Source organism: Nicotiana tabacum, chromosome 14 (assembly GCF_000715075.1).
Source record: "Nicotiana tabacum cultivar K326 chromosome 14, ASM71507v2, whole genome shotgun sequence".
NCBI lineage: Eukaryota > Viridiplantae > Streptophyta > Magnoliopsida > Solanales > Solanaceae > Nicotiana > Nicotiana tabacum.
Window position 1 is genome coordinate 93,774,820 of NC_134093.1, and position 13,715 is coordinate 93,788,534.

The window sequence follows — 13,715 nt, forward strand, 5'->3', positions numbered from 1 at the left end:
ATAACGTGTGACTACGGCCAAATCAAGTATATCAACAAATTCCTATATTATGACCCAAGCACTTATATCACCTGCCTAAGTTTCTTATAACTGGTCTCAAGTCATATTATATAATCGTAAAAGTACGCATGCCATCGTTATCATGGAAAGACATAGTAAACTATGAACCGCTGCACAATAAATTTGCTGTTGTTTGGCATGTTGGCTGAGCCCTAAATTTGGATAATGCGGCTTTTCATTGATATGAGACTTGAAGTTTCAGACAGCTGTTGCTTATATCTTAATATTTGATGCTTTAGTAGTTGAATGACCCAAAGTAGTGAATTAAGTAATATTCTCTACCAAGCTGCACGTGTTCTTGTGCCATGTTTAGAAAAAAAACCAATGCTTGAAATTTACCACTAGAGGGCATTTATTGGGAAGCTCTATTGCATATTAGAATCTTCTTCCCTGAATAAATAAGGGACGATTTAAGTTAAAGTAATTTGAAGAGTAATTTTTCTTTGAAAAACTTCTCACCTGAATCTTATATTGCAACAGCCAAATTCCTTCTGCTGAACTATTATCTTGGCAGTGGAGTTGGTTTTGAAAAGAGGTGGTGAATGGTTCTATTTGAAATTTTGTGGGTCGAAGGTTAATGTACTGTTCTATGAGGGAACGATTTGATCATCCAAAGCTCTCTATGGACTTCATAGTTCATATATTCTGATCCATTGTTTTCTATGATCAAGGCGTGCTCTAGCCCTCTTACAAAGTTACAATGCTGGCCATGCATGGATGGTAAGCATCGCCGTCCACATTTCCTTAGTCTACTCCCTTAGTACCTGGACACAATTTCTTCAACTCTTGAGTTCCTACTATGAGGTTTGACCTCTACATCAAAGAAGACTCTTCATTATGGGTGTGTTTGGTACGAAGGAAAATGGTTTCCTTGGAAAATGAGTGGTTTTATCATTTTTTTCCTCATGTTTGGTTGGTGAATGAAAAACTTTTTCCGGAATATATTTTTTACTGTTTGGTTAGTGAGTAAAAAATATATAATTCGGCAAACACTATGGGAGACAATGGGGGTGTGTGTGTGTGGGGGGGGGGGAGATTATTGGGTATGGTGGGGTGGGGTGGGGTGGGGTGGTGGGCGTGGGGAATAGAGTGGGGAAGGTTGAAAAAGAGTTTTGGAAAATATTTTCCCTCCCCTTGGTAGGGAAAACATTTTCCTCCAAGTTCAAAAAGAAAATGTTTTCCAAACATGGGAAAATTAAAAAACATTTTCCAGAAAAGGTTTTCCTTTCATACCAAACACACCCTATGTGGATAAGATGTTGCAATTGGTTAAGCAGTCAACATAAGTTTTTGTTTTTAAATGAGCAGGGTTATGTTGGTTAGCAACTCTATTTATCTGTTCTGATTTCAAGAGATGCATTTATCTTCTTCGATAAATCAGCTGGTGAAGAGGGGTGATTGCTTTCTCCTGGTAACATAACAGCTTTATTCTTGCTGATACTTTGAGAATGGACAGCAGTAGCCTACTTATCCCAAAAAAAAGTATACGAGTGTATTAGCCTGCTAGGCAGTCAAGAATTTAGAGAGAGAAGAATCTTACAACTCTAGGAAACAAATGTACCCAGTAAGAAGTTAAGAAGTGATCTAGCTGTGATGCAGAGAAGGCAATGTAGTGGGATACAAAGGCTGTAAAAGAAATGCCGCCGAAGGAGGTCACAGTGGATGCAGTGGCAGGGGTTGTAGTAATGTTACGAGGGGTCCTGTGGCAGTTTGGTGCTGGTTGTGGTGACAAATTAGTGAGCTGGTGCTTTGGCCATGGCAATATTGGCTATGGCGGAGTTTCGCAAGAAGGCTAAAAAAAAGTGGTTGTGCCAGGCTGCCAGCTGTGGGCCGGGGGGTGGGGTTTTTTTTGGGGGGGGGGGGGGGGGTGGGGGTGTGGAGAAGGTTGCGGAACAAAGTTAAAAAGTATTGTGTGTGGTGCTGGATGTCGCGAAGTAGGCTGAAAAGCAGTGATTTGTGCCATTGGTGTTGATGGTTTGATTTTGGTTTAAATGCTGGTATGATTGTATGACCTTGAAAAGAGGTTTAATGATCTATATTCAATTATTAACTAGAATTCAGATTTAACAACAAATTACTATTCAGTTGCAATAATGCTCCATCAAATCATTACTTATCAACCAACAACATAAGGATTCAGTTACTCTCCGTGATTGCTTTCTCCACTGAAGAACTGAGAAAAGTGCAACTGCACTCCAGTTCCAAACCCAGTTCGTTTGCCAATCAAGACACAAGTGCAACACAGAAATATGTGGACTACTAATTTGACACCCCCTTAGGCATCTTAGTATTTTCATTTCTATGGCATATTTACTATGGCAGTCTGATAATCCAGTAATTCACTATATCTGAATATTCTGTTACCTCCTCTAAATTCATCAAACTTCTGATGAATGTGTGAGATTTCTTAGTTTCTAAGCACAAGATCAGCAAGAAGTCTAAATCCCAGTTCTATTAGAACGATAGTATGAGAGTGAAAGAAACATGGTAAGAGAGAACGGATGCTCATGTGAATCGTACAAGCTATAGTAGATTAACGTTTGGTACGTCCGTAAGAATGTGATACAATCGGCTATTAAGATTACGGAAAAGGGTCCTATATATCCATCTACTATCAGATATTGTTTAAAGTTACCATCCGTAATACTAATCTATCAAAATTGCCCCTGCCGTCTTACTATTAAACATATTGTTTAAATCCTCGTCTCTTTCTCTTATTTTATCTCCTTCCCAAGAGAAGCTCTTTCCTCCATGACTCTCCATGACTAGGTGCTTCCAAATTTCTTAAAAATTGAATCTTTTTGTTTCAGAGTGTAGACTAAGAAATTATTCTAACATTTCGTTGTTTATTGCCTTGATTTCCAAATCAAAAATCACAACAACAAAAAAAAGGAAATTCCGAAAAGGAAATTTTGTGGTGTTGGATACTTGAAAATCCAAAAATTGGTTTGATTGTTTGGAGTAGGGGTGTTCAAAACCGAACGGGGCGGATTATTCAATTTTCTTAACGGATAATCCGTTTTTATATATATATATATATATATATATATCAAAAACCCTTCCACTTCTTCCTCCATCTCTAAGTTCTAACGCCTAATTCCTAAATAATCAGAACCCTTACGTACTATGCATCAGAAAATCCCAGGCTTGGCTTAGCTTAGCTTATTTTCCCACCCTACAACAAGATTGTTTAAGCTGGTGTCTATGGTTCACCTCTGCTTTTATTTTTTTAAAACTAATGCCTACTGTCTATGTTTAATAGAAGAACAATAGTGTTGTGCCACAACCTTTTTCACTTTACAACACATGACACACTACATCATTCTTATGTAGGCGTTAACAGACATGTATGTCTGGACTCAATGTGTAATTACCTATTCTGAATTTGTATGCTAGGCGGTCAACAAACAATTAATGAACGCAATATAGATTGAATTAGGCCGATAAACCGCCCAATAACCGCCCGATAAGAGCTAAACCGTTACCAATCCGCCCGATATCTTATCGGGTGGCTAGTGGATTAATACATTTAAAAGCCGATAACCGTTAAGCCAAACCGTTAAGAGTAATTAACCGCCAAATCTGCCTGATAAGCAGCCCTAGTTTGGAGCTGCTCTTGAGTCAGAATTTTGCTAGCAATTGATTAAAAGAACTGGGTAAAAATAATTGAACTCCAACTGCTGAGTTCTTAAGTTATCCAAGTTGGAACCAAAATTGTCACGACCCAAAATCCACTCTAGTTATCCAGGTCGTGATGGCACCTAACTTGACCCGTTAGGTTAGCCAATTAACAGTTAACACAATTCTAATAAAATAAAGGTGATCAACAAATGATATATTTGGATTTTCATACAATATTCCAAGGACTGGTAGTACAAGACATGAGCTACTAAGACTGGATTGTTGCAAAAACGTATATGAAATAAATACTTCTGTTTGAAATGTACATAAATAGAATTCAACTCTAGAACTACCCAGGGACAAGTGGTAGCTACATCCGGAAGGCACGAGCATCTTCAGAGTCGACCCCCGACATCCACCGCAGCTCCGCTCCAAAATCTGCATGCAAGGTGCAGAACTGTAATATGAGTACAACCGATCCCATGTACCCAGTAAGTATCTTGACTAACCTCGGTGAAGTAGTGACAAGTCTTTTTAGTTAAAAGATACTCACTGATATAACATGTGCAGAAGACTAGTAATAAGACAATACTAGAACATAGCAGAATAGAGTACAAGGAAACAAATATGCGAAGCAGTAAATGATTTCTAGAAGAACTACGATTAATTTTCCTCAATATCACCACCAATCCTTTCCTTAGAGCGATAACCAGCAAATCACGGTAATAAATCCATAACTTCCATAGTGTGAGAAATATACTCAAGACATCAAATCAAATGGCACGACAACACCCTTCGTGTATTTACCTCATCCTCACCAAATATACGTATAACAATACCAACCGGATGAAAGAAATGCCGATAACAGTAAAGACAAAATAGGAAATACACAAGCAGCAATAATAAACGAGGCAGTACATATGGACGACAGAAATGGACTAGGTAGGAGGCATAGGAGTAATGACATTAATTAGGAAAGAAGAGTATAATTTCACCTAATTAGCATGGTAGAAGGCATAGATGTAGATATAACAAATAAGAAGGGAAAGCATGATCTTTATAAGCTAACAAATAGAGGCATGCATAACTAACATGGTAGAAGGCTTGTACTAAAAACAAAATAGAAATGACATGGATGTGGATATAACAGCAGGAAGAGAGGCATGATATTTGTAGTTAAACATATAGAAGGCATGGACAACACAATAACAATCGAGATAAAGTATAAAGACATAACAACAATGACAAGTCACGTAGATAACTTAGGTGCAACAGTAATAACTCCAGGTAAAGGCATGAATGTACATACAAGGAAAAGATATCACAACTTAAGGCATGTCCCTCGTCCTCGCCTGCACAGAAATACCCTTCGTGCCATGAACTCATGATAATATAAAAATATGATAATATAAATAAAATGGCACGTCATTACCCTTTGTGCTTTACATTTTTCTTCACATGATAAAATATATGAAATGGCACGGCATCACCCTTCGTGCTTTACACTCTCCCTCACATGATCAAATTTATGCAATGGCACGTCATCACCCTTCGTGCTTTTACACTCTTCCTCACCAAGCATATGTATATCAATGATAAGCAAGGTAGGAAGTATAACTTTATTGTTAAATGAATATTCCAAATGAACCTCGATCACAACTTTCAAGCCAACAATAGTTCAATAAACCCTCAAGAACCTTATTGTTCAAGTATTTCAACAAATCTCAAAAAAATAATCTACAACTCAAGTATAGAATCTAATACCTCAAGAATAACGGTCGTAGCAATGTATTAGTGATTAAGCATAATGATGACCGAATTAGACACACCAATGTTTCTCAAAATATCGTCAAATTTTAATCAAGTTATAATAAATTAAATCTTGGTTTCTAACATTTAACTTCATATTCTTAGTAATCTAGGAGTCAAGTAAGACATGAAGCAAGGTCACGTAATTCTACAAGTTGCAATTTATAGTATAATTTACCCCCAAGTATGATTAACCCTGTCACATGCATATACGCTCGTCACCTCATATATGTGTCACCCCCGCATGTAGCAAATAATGGCAATTAGTAGGAAAAATTTCCTCAACAAAGTTAGGCAAGACACTTACCTCAAACAAGCCAAATCGATACACTAGAAGCGCCATCCAGCCCAAATCATCCTCCAAAAGGCTCGAAACTAACCAAAAGTAACTCAAAATCATCAAATAATGCCATAGGAAACAAACCCAATCGATAGAGGTTGAATCTTTACATATTTACTCAAAGTTAACTAAAAAATCAAACTCGGGCCCGCACCTCGGAACCCGACAAAACTCACAAAATCCGATAACCCATTCAATTACGAGTCCAACCATACTAGTTTCACTCAAATCCAACTCTGAATCGATGTTCAAAACTCAAAAATTCACTTTAGAAAAGTTTAGAAAAAATTCCCCAATTTCTCTTTTGAAATCATGAATCAAATGCCAAAAACGAAGATGGAATCATAGAATATAATCAAAATCGAGTAGAAAACACTTACCCCAATCCACGTGGTGAAATTCGCCTCCAAAATTGCCCAAATCCGAGCTCCATAGTTCAAAATGTGATAAAATATCCCAAACCTTCGAAATAGAGTACTTTATAATACTGCTCCAACAATACCCTTCGCGAACGCGAAGACATTTCCTCCAGCTCCTCGACTACAACTCTATGCGAACACGACACCTCATCGCGAATGCTGAACACAGTCAGCTTACTTTTCGCGAACACGTTCCATATATCGCGTCCACGAAGAACAAATTCGCAGCAGATCAAATTACACTTCGCGATCGCGGCTGGACCTTCGCGATCGCGAAGAACACCAGAAGCCACAAGTAATAATAGAAACAAACAATAACAACATGGCCCAAAATGGTCCGAAACCCGTCCGAAACTCACCCGAGTCCCTCGGGACCCCGTCCGAACATACCAACAAGTCTCATAACATAACGCAAACTTACTCGAGGCCTCAAATCACACATAACAATGTCAAAATGACGAATCACACCTCAAATCGAACTAAATGAACTTTCAACTTCCAAATCTCGTGCCGAACCATATCAAATTAACTCGAAATGACCTAAAATTTTGCATACAAGTCCCAAATGACATAACGAATCTATTCCTACTCCCGAAATCAAAATCCGAACCCGATATTATCAAAGTCAATATTCGGTCAAACTTATGAACATTCCAAAACTCCAAATTGCCAACTTTCGCCATTTAGCGCCAAAACCTTCAAGAAACATCCAAGTGCAAATCAGAACATACGCCCGAGTTCAAAATCACCATGCGGACCTAACGGAACATCAAAACTCCGATCCGAGGTCAAATATGCAAAAGTAAAACTTGGTCAACCCTTCCAGCTCAAAGCTTATAATATGAGAGTCTTTCTTCCGAATCGATCCCGAATCACCTGAAAACCAAAATCAACGATTGACACAAGTCATAATACGTCATATGAAGCTACTCAAGAGTTCAAACGACTGAACGAAATGCAAATACTGAAAACGACCGGTCGGGTAGTTATAAAATTTATTAGTGTTGAATTATTCTACTGAAGTAAGTATCTGGGTCTATGTTGTTGAGCTAAAATATCAGATTAACCACTGATATTTAGCTTGGTTAAATAAGATTTTCAAGTAAAAGAGTTGTGGGGTTCCTTGGTGAATCGGATTTGAGGTTAAAAAAAAAAAATCTTCATCTTGTTGAAAAATTCGAGCAACTAAGCGTGAAATTTTTTGTTAGTGCTTCTATAATTGAAATTTCGAATTTGAAGGATTTGATAGTACTTTGCAGTTAGCACTTGAGAATTAATTTGATTCTAATTTATGGTTGCTGTTGAGAATTGAGGTTGCAAATATCACTGCAAATTTGGAGTTCCTTGAACTTGAATTGTCTAAATTGAAATTCTTTTAAACATTATTTCTTGAGAATTGAATCGTGGTGTTATATGTGCTTAAATCAAAGAGATTAACTGCTGCTCGTTGGATGAATTTAGTGCTAAATTTAAGGATCACCAGTTTTGAACACTTCCATATTTTGGAGTGTAATTATGACCAATATTTTGGTTAGTGGAGTTCATCTCGCATAAGCATAAGCCTATTTGCAAAGTAGACTTTGTTGGCTATATTTTTTGGACCCAAAAATATTGCATTGTGTTGTGGATATCAGTTGCACAAGTTGTATCTTTTCTTTTACAACTAAGAGGACAAGACTTTTTTGCCTATAAAAGGAAAAGCCATAGTTCATTTTAAATACACCAATTCAAAAGATTTTCACTCTTGTCTTTCTTTCTCCTCCTTTATTTATTAAGAGTATTTTGTAAGAGAGTTGAGTGTTGATAAACACTTGTGTGAACACTTTCTTTGGAGTGATCTTGTGAGGTTATTCTCTTAGGGTATTTGGGATTAATTAGAGTATTTACTCTAATTTTGTACTCTCTTTTGTACTCTTGCTGGTATAGTGAAATTGCTCCTCTCCGCTTGTAGGTCACACTGACCGAAACACGTTAAATTGGAGTCTTCTTTATATGCTTTAATTACCGTTATTATCAACTTGCATTGTCTTTGTTATTTTTATTATAACGTTGTTTGGCTAAATTTCGCACTACTCGATTTTCCGATCCTAACAAATTGGTATCAGAGCCATATCTAACCGAGTTAATTTCAATAGCTAAAATGACTCTAACAAAGACCTATGTTGAGAAATTTGACCGAAGTGCAAACTTTAGAATGTGGCAATTAAAGATGGAAGCTATCCTAATTCAGGATGGCTTAGGCTTGGCGTTGCAAGGAAAGGAGAAGCATCCGGATAAAATGACGGACAAGGAATTTGCCGTCATAGATAAAAAGGCAAAATCAGGTATCATCTTAAATCTCTCAAATGAGGTTTTACGTGAAGTTTCTGTAGAAACCACAGCCAAAGGCATGCTGGAAATATTGAAAACCTTATATATGAAGAGGACGGTGGAAAATAGACTTTACCTGAAGCAGAAGCTTTATATAATTTGTATGGGTGAAGGTACCTCTATTCTCTCTTATTTTGAAACCTTTAATTCCATTCTTATGGATTTGAGTAATATAGATGCGGAAATTAAAGATGGGGATCAAGCCGTGTTGCTGCTTTGTTCTCTACCCCCATCTTTTAAGCATATAAGAGATACTATACTTTATGAAAATGATAATATCTCTTATAAGGATATTAAATCTATCTTAAAATCAAAAGAACAGATAGATAGTGATATTACTAGGGAAGCTAGTGGAACTCAAGCGGAAGTTGGCTTGTTTGTTAGGGGTAAATCCGACTCCATATCCAGATACAATAATTTGGAGTGTCGCTATTGTCATAAGAAATGTCACATTATCTTTGAATGCAATAAACTGAAAAATAAAGAAAAGCATAAATAAAGAAAAAATAAGCACAAAAATACTGACACCGCCGAAATTAGTGTAGCAACTGATGAGATTGAAGGAACTATATTTTTAGCAACTGAAACTACTTTCAGATCATATAATGAGTGAATTTTAGATTTCGGTTGTTCATATCATATGTGTCCTAGCAGGGACTTGTTTTCTACATATGATTCCGTTGAAGGAGGAGTTGTCTAACTGGGTAACAATGTTACTTGTAACGTTATTGGCAACGGTACAATTTGAATCAAAATGCACGATGGTGTGGTGAGAATGTCACGATCCAAAATCCTAACCTGTCGTGATGGTACCTATCGTGGTACTAGGCAAGTCGACATTTAAAAATATTTCTAACACTTTTAACAGAAAATGAATTAAAGTAGTTTAAACAATAAAAGTTCTCATAAACGGGATAGAAACCCAAAAGACAACGCGGAAGTTTCCAACTATCAGGGTGTCACAGAGCACATGAGCATCTATACATCACAAGTCTAAAAAATACTATCTATAATAGTCTGGAACTAAATACATTAAGTGGAAAGATAGGGAAGGAGAGACAAGGTTTGCGAAACACCAAGCAGCTACCTCGATAGTCTCCGAGAATCCGAACTCCACAACTCAGCAACCGCCATGACCGAAAAAGTCTGGATCTGCACACAAGGTGCAGGGTGTAGCGTGAGTACAACCAACTCATTAAGTAACAAATCTAACCTTTGGACTGAAAGGTAGTGACAAACTCAGCACGTACGGTTCGACATAGAAATAATAGTACAGGAATGTAGGCATGCTTCCAAGTTCAATAGTTAAACTTAATTCAAGTAAAATAGATCAAATTCTGAATGATATGAGGAGTATGACCTCTCTACATCTACATGCCAATGCACATCCTGTATGCAATGCACCATACTGAAAGTCTCGTGTACTCACACTCTCAGAATACACAATCGGCCAGTACTGTATATGGCCAATCAAGCCCAGGGAAGATCCATCCCATATATATATACTGGACATGGATCTTGCCCGAGGTATATATATATATGTCCAGGGAAGATACATCCCCGAATATAAATACCCGCCAGTTGGCATGCGCGTCACCTAAACACTAATCATATAACACATAATTCGGGGTTTCAAACTCTTAGAGCCAAGTTTAGAAGTGTTACTTACCTTAATCCGAGCAAATCTTTACTCCAACACGCCCTTGCCTCGCGAAACGGCCTCCGAATGCCTCGAATCTAGCCATAAACCATTCGATATAATCTATACGGGCTAAAGGAATCAACTCCATAAGAAAATGCTAAGTCATTAATCAAAAGTCAAAATCGACTCAAAAGTCGGCCCCCGGGCTCACGTCCCGAAATTCGATAAACGTTACGAAACCCGGAAGCCCATTCAACCACGAGTCCAACTATGCCAAATTTATTAAAATTCGACACCACATCGTCACCAAAATTTCCAAATCAAACTCTCCAAATCCCTAGCCTCAAACTCCCGATTTACACCTTAAATACACACAAACTAGGTGGGAAAATCAATGAGGAAGCAAGGTTATTGATAAAAATGAGCACAAGGGACTTACCTCAAGAACCCCTCAAAAATCCTCTCAAGAATCGCCCAAATCCATGCTTGAAATGACGCAAAAATTGTGAACCCTTGTTTTAATAATCTACCCAGGCTTTCCATTTCTCTGGACACTTAACCGCATCTACGGCGTTGTAGAAGCGACAATCCACCCGCTTATGCGGTGAACCACTGGAGCTGGGCCTCCGCTTCTGTGGTCCTAACCCCCGCATCTGCGTAATCGCAGGTGCGAAAACCTATCGCACTATCCTGCGGCCACACAGATACGGAAAACTCCTCCCACCTGCGACCACAATCCTCCCCAACCTTGGCCGCATCTGCGCATCCTCAGCTCGCACCTGCGATCAAAGCTCCGCATGTGCGATTACACCAACAGAATCCCTGCTTCAGCCATGCACCAAGTTCCATTTTCGATCCCTTAACCAAACATACCAACAAGTCCTAAAACTTCACACGAACTTAGTCGAGCCCTCCAATCACCTCAAACAACATCAAAAACACGAATCACACCCCAATTCAAGCCTATTGAAGCTAAGGAATTCCAACTTCTACAAACGATGTCGAAACCAATCAAATCACGTCCGATTGACACCAAATTTTGCACACAAGTCACAGATGACATTACAGACCTACTCCATCTTCCGGAATCAGAATCCGACCCCGATATAAAAAAGGCCACTCCCGGTCAGACTTTCCAAAAATTCAACTTTCGCCATTTCAAGCCTAATCCCACTACGGACCTCCAAATCAAAATTCGGACATGCTCCTAAGTACAAAATCACCCAACAGAGCTAACATTATCATCAAAACTCCATTCCGGAGTCGTTTACTCATAGGTCAACATCCAGTCAACCATTTCAACTTAAGCTTTCAACAAGGAGACTAAGTGTCTCATTTCATTCTGAAATCCCTTCGGACCCGAATCAACTACCCTGGCAAGTCACATAACAGCTATAAAGTATAAAATGAGCAGTAAATGGGGGAACGGGGCTACAACTCTCAAACGACCGGCCGGGTCGTTACATCCTCCCCTTCTGAAACAAACATTCGTTCTCGAACGGGTCTAGAAATGTACCTGGAGTCTCAAATAGGTGTGGATATCTACTTTGCATCTCCCGCTCGGTCTCCCAAATAGCCTCCTCAACTGGCTGACCTCTCCACTGCACCTTCACTGAAGCTATGTCCTTTGACCTCAACTTTTGAACCTTCCCGGTCTCTGATGTTCATACTTCACCTGCTGACAGTTAAGGCACTGTTCTACAAACCCCACTATATCCTCCTTCATTCTCCTCCACCAATAATGCTACCTCAAGTCCTGATATATCTTCGCGACACCCGGATGAATGGAATAACGCGAACTGTGGGCTTCCTCAAGAATCAACTCACGTAGCCCATCCACATTAGGCACACAAATCCGACCTTGCATCCTCAATACCCCATAATCCCCAATAGTAACATCTCTTGCATCACCATGCTGAACCGTGTCCTTAAGGACAAGTAAATGGGGATCATCATACTGACGCTCTCTGATGCGATCATATAAGGAAGATCGAGAAACCACACAAGCTAGAACCCGGTTGGGTTACATCTAATCTCACAAAATAGTTGGCCAAAGCCTGAACATCAACTGCAAGAGGTCTCTCACAAACAGGAATGAACGCGAGGCTACACATACCCACTGCCTTTATACTCAAGGCATCGGCCACCACTTTGGCCTTCCCGGGATGATATAGAATAGTGATATCATAGTCTTTTAGCAGCTCCAACCATCTCCGCTGCCTCAAATTTAGATCCTTCTGTTTTAACAAATGATGGAGACTCCGATGATTTATAAACACCTGACAAGATACACCATAGAGATAATGCCTCCAAATCTTCAATGCATGAATGCTGGCAGCTAACTCCAAATCATGAACATGGTAGTTATTCTGGTGAATCTTCGACTGACGTGAAGCACAAGCAATTACTCTACCTCCTTGCATCAAGACACACCCAATACCTATCCGAGAAACATCACAATACACTGTATAAGAGTCTGAAGATGAAGGTAAAACTAGAACTGGAGATGTGGTCAAGGCAGTCTTGAGATTCTAAAAGCTCTCCTGACACTCATCTGACCACCTGAAAATAGCACCCTTCTGGGTTAATTTGGTCAATGGCGATGCAATAGACGAGAAACTTTCCACGAAATGACGATAATAACCGGCCAAGCCGAGAAAGCTTCGAATCTCCGTAGCTGAGGACGATCTGGGCCAACTATGAACCGCCTCTATCTTCTTCGGATCCACTTGAATCCCCTCACTGGACACCACGTGCCCTAAGAACGCCATTGAACTAAGCCAAAACTCATATTTGGAGAACTTTGCATAAAGTTTCTCCTCCCTCAACCGCTGCAACACAATTCTCAAATGCTAAGCATGCTCCTCCTGGCTACGAGAGTACACCAGGATGTCATCAATGAACACTATGACAAACAAGTCAAGATAAGGTTGAAATACACTATTCATCAGATGCATGAATGTTGCTGGGGCATTGGTCAGCCCAAAAGACAACACAAGGAACTCATAATGACCATAACGGGTCCTGAATGCCGTCTTTAGAATATTCGAGTCCCGAATCTTCAACTGGTGATACCCAGACCTCAAGTCAATCTTAGAGAACACCCTCGCTCCCTAAAGCTGGTCAAATAGACCATCAATGCGCGGCAAAGGATACTTGTTATTGATTGTAACTTTGTTCAACTATCTGTAATCAATTTACATCCGCATAGTACCATCCTTCTTCTTCACAAACAGAACCGGTGCGCCCCAAGGCGACACACTGGACCTAATAAACTCCTTATCAAGGAGTTCCTGAAGTTGCTCCTTCAATTCCTTCAACTCAGTTGGTGCCATAAGATACGGTGGAATAGAAATGGGCTGAGTGCCCGGCACCAAGTCAATACCAAAGTCAATATCCCTGTTGGGCAGTATGCCTGGCACGTTTGCAGGAAACACATCCGGAAAATCTAGCA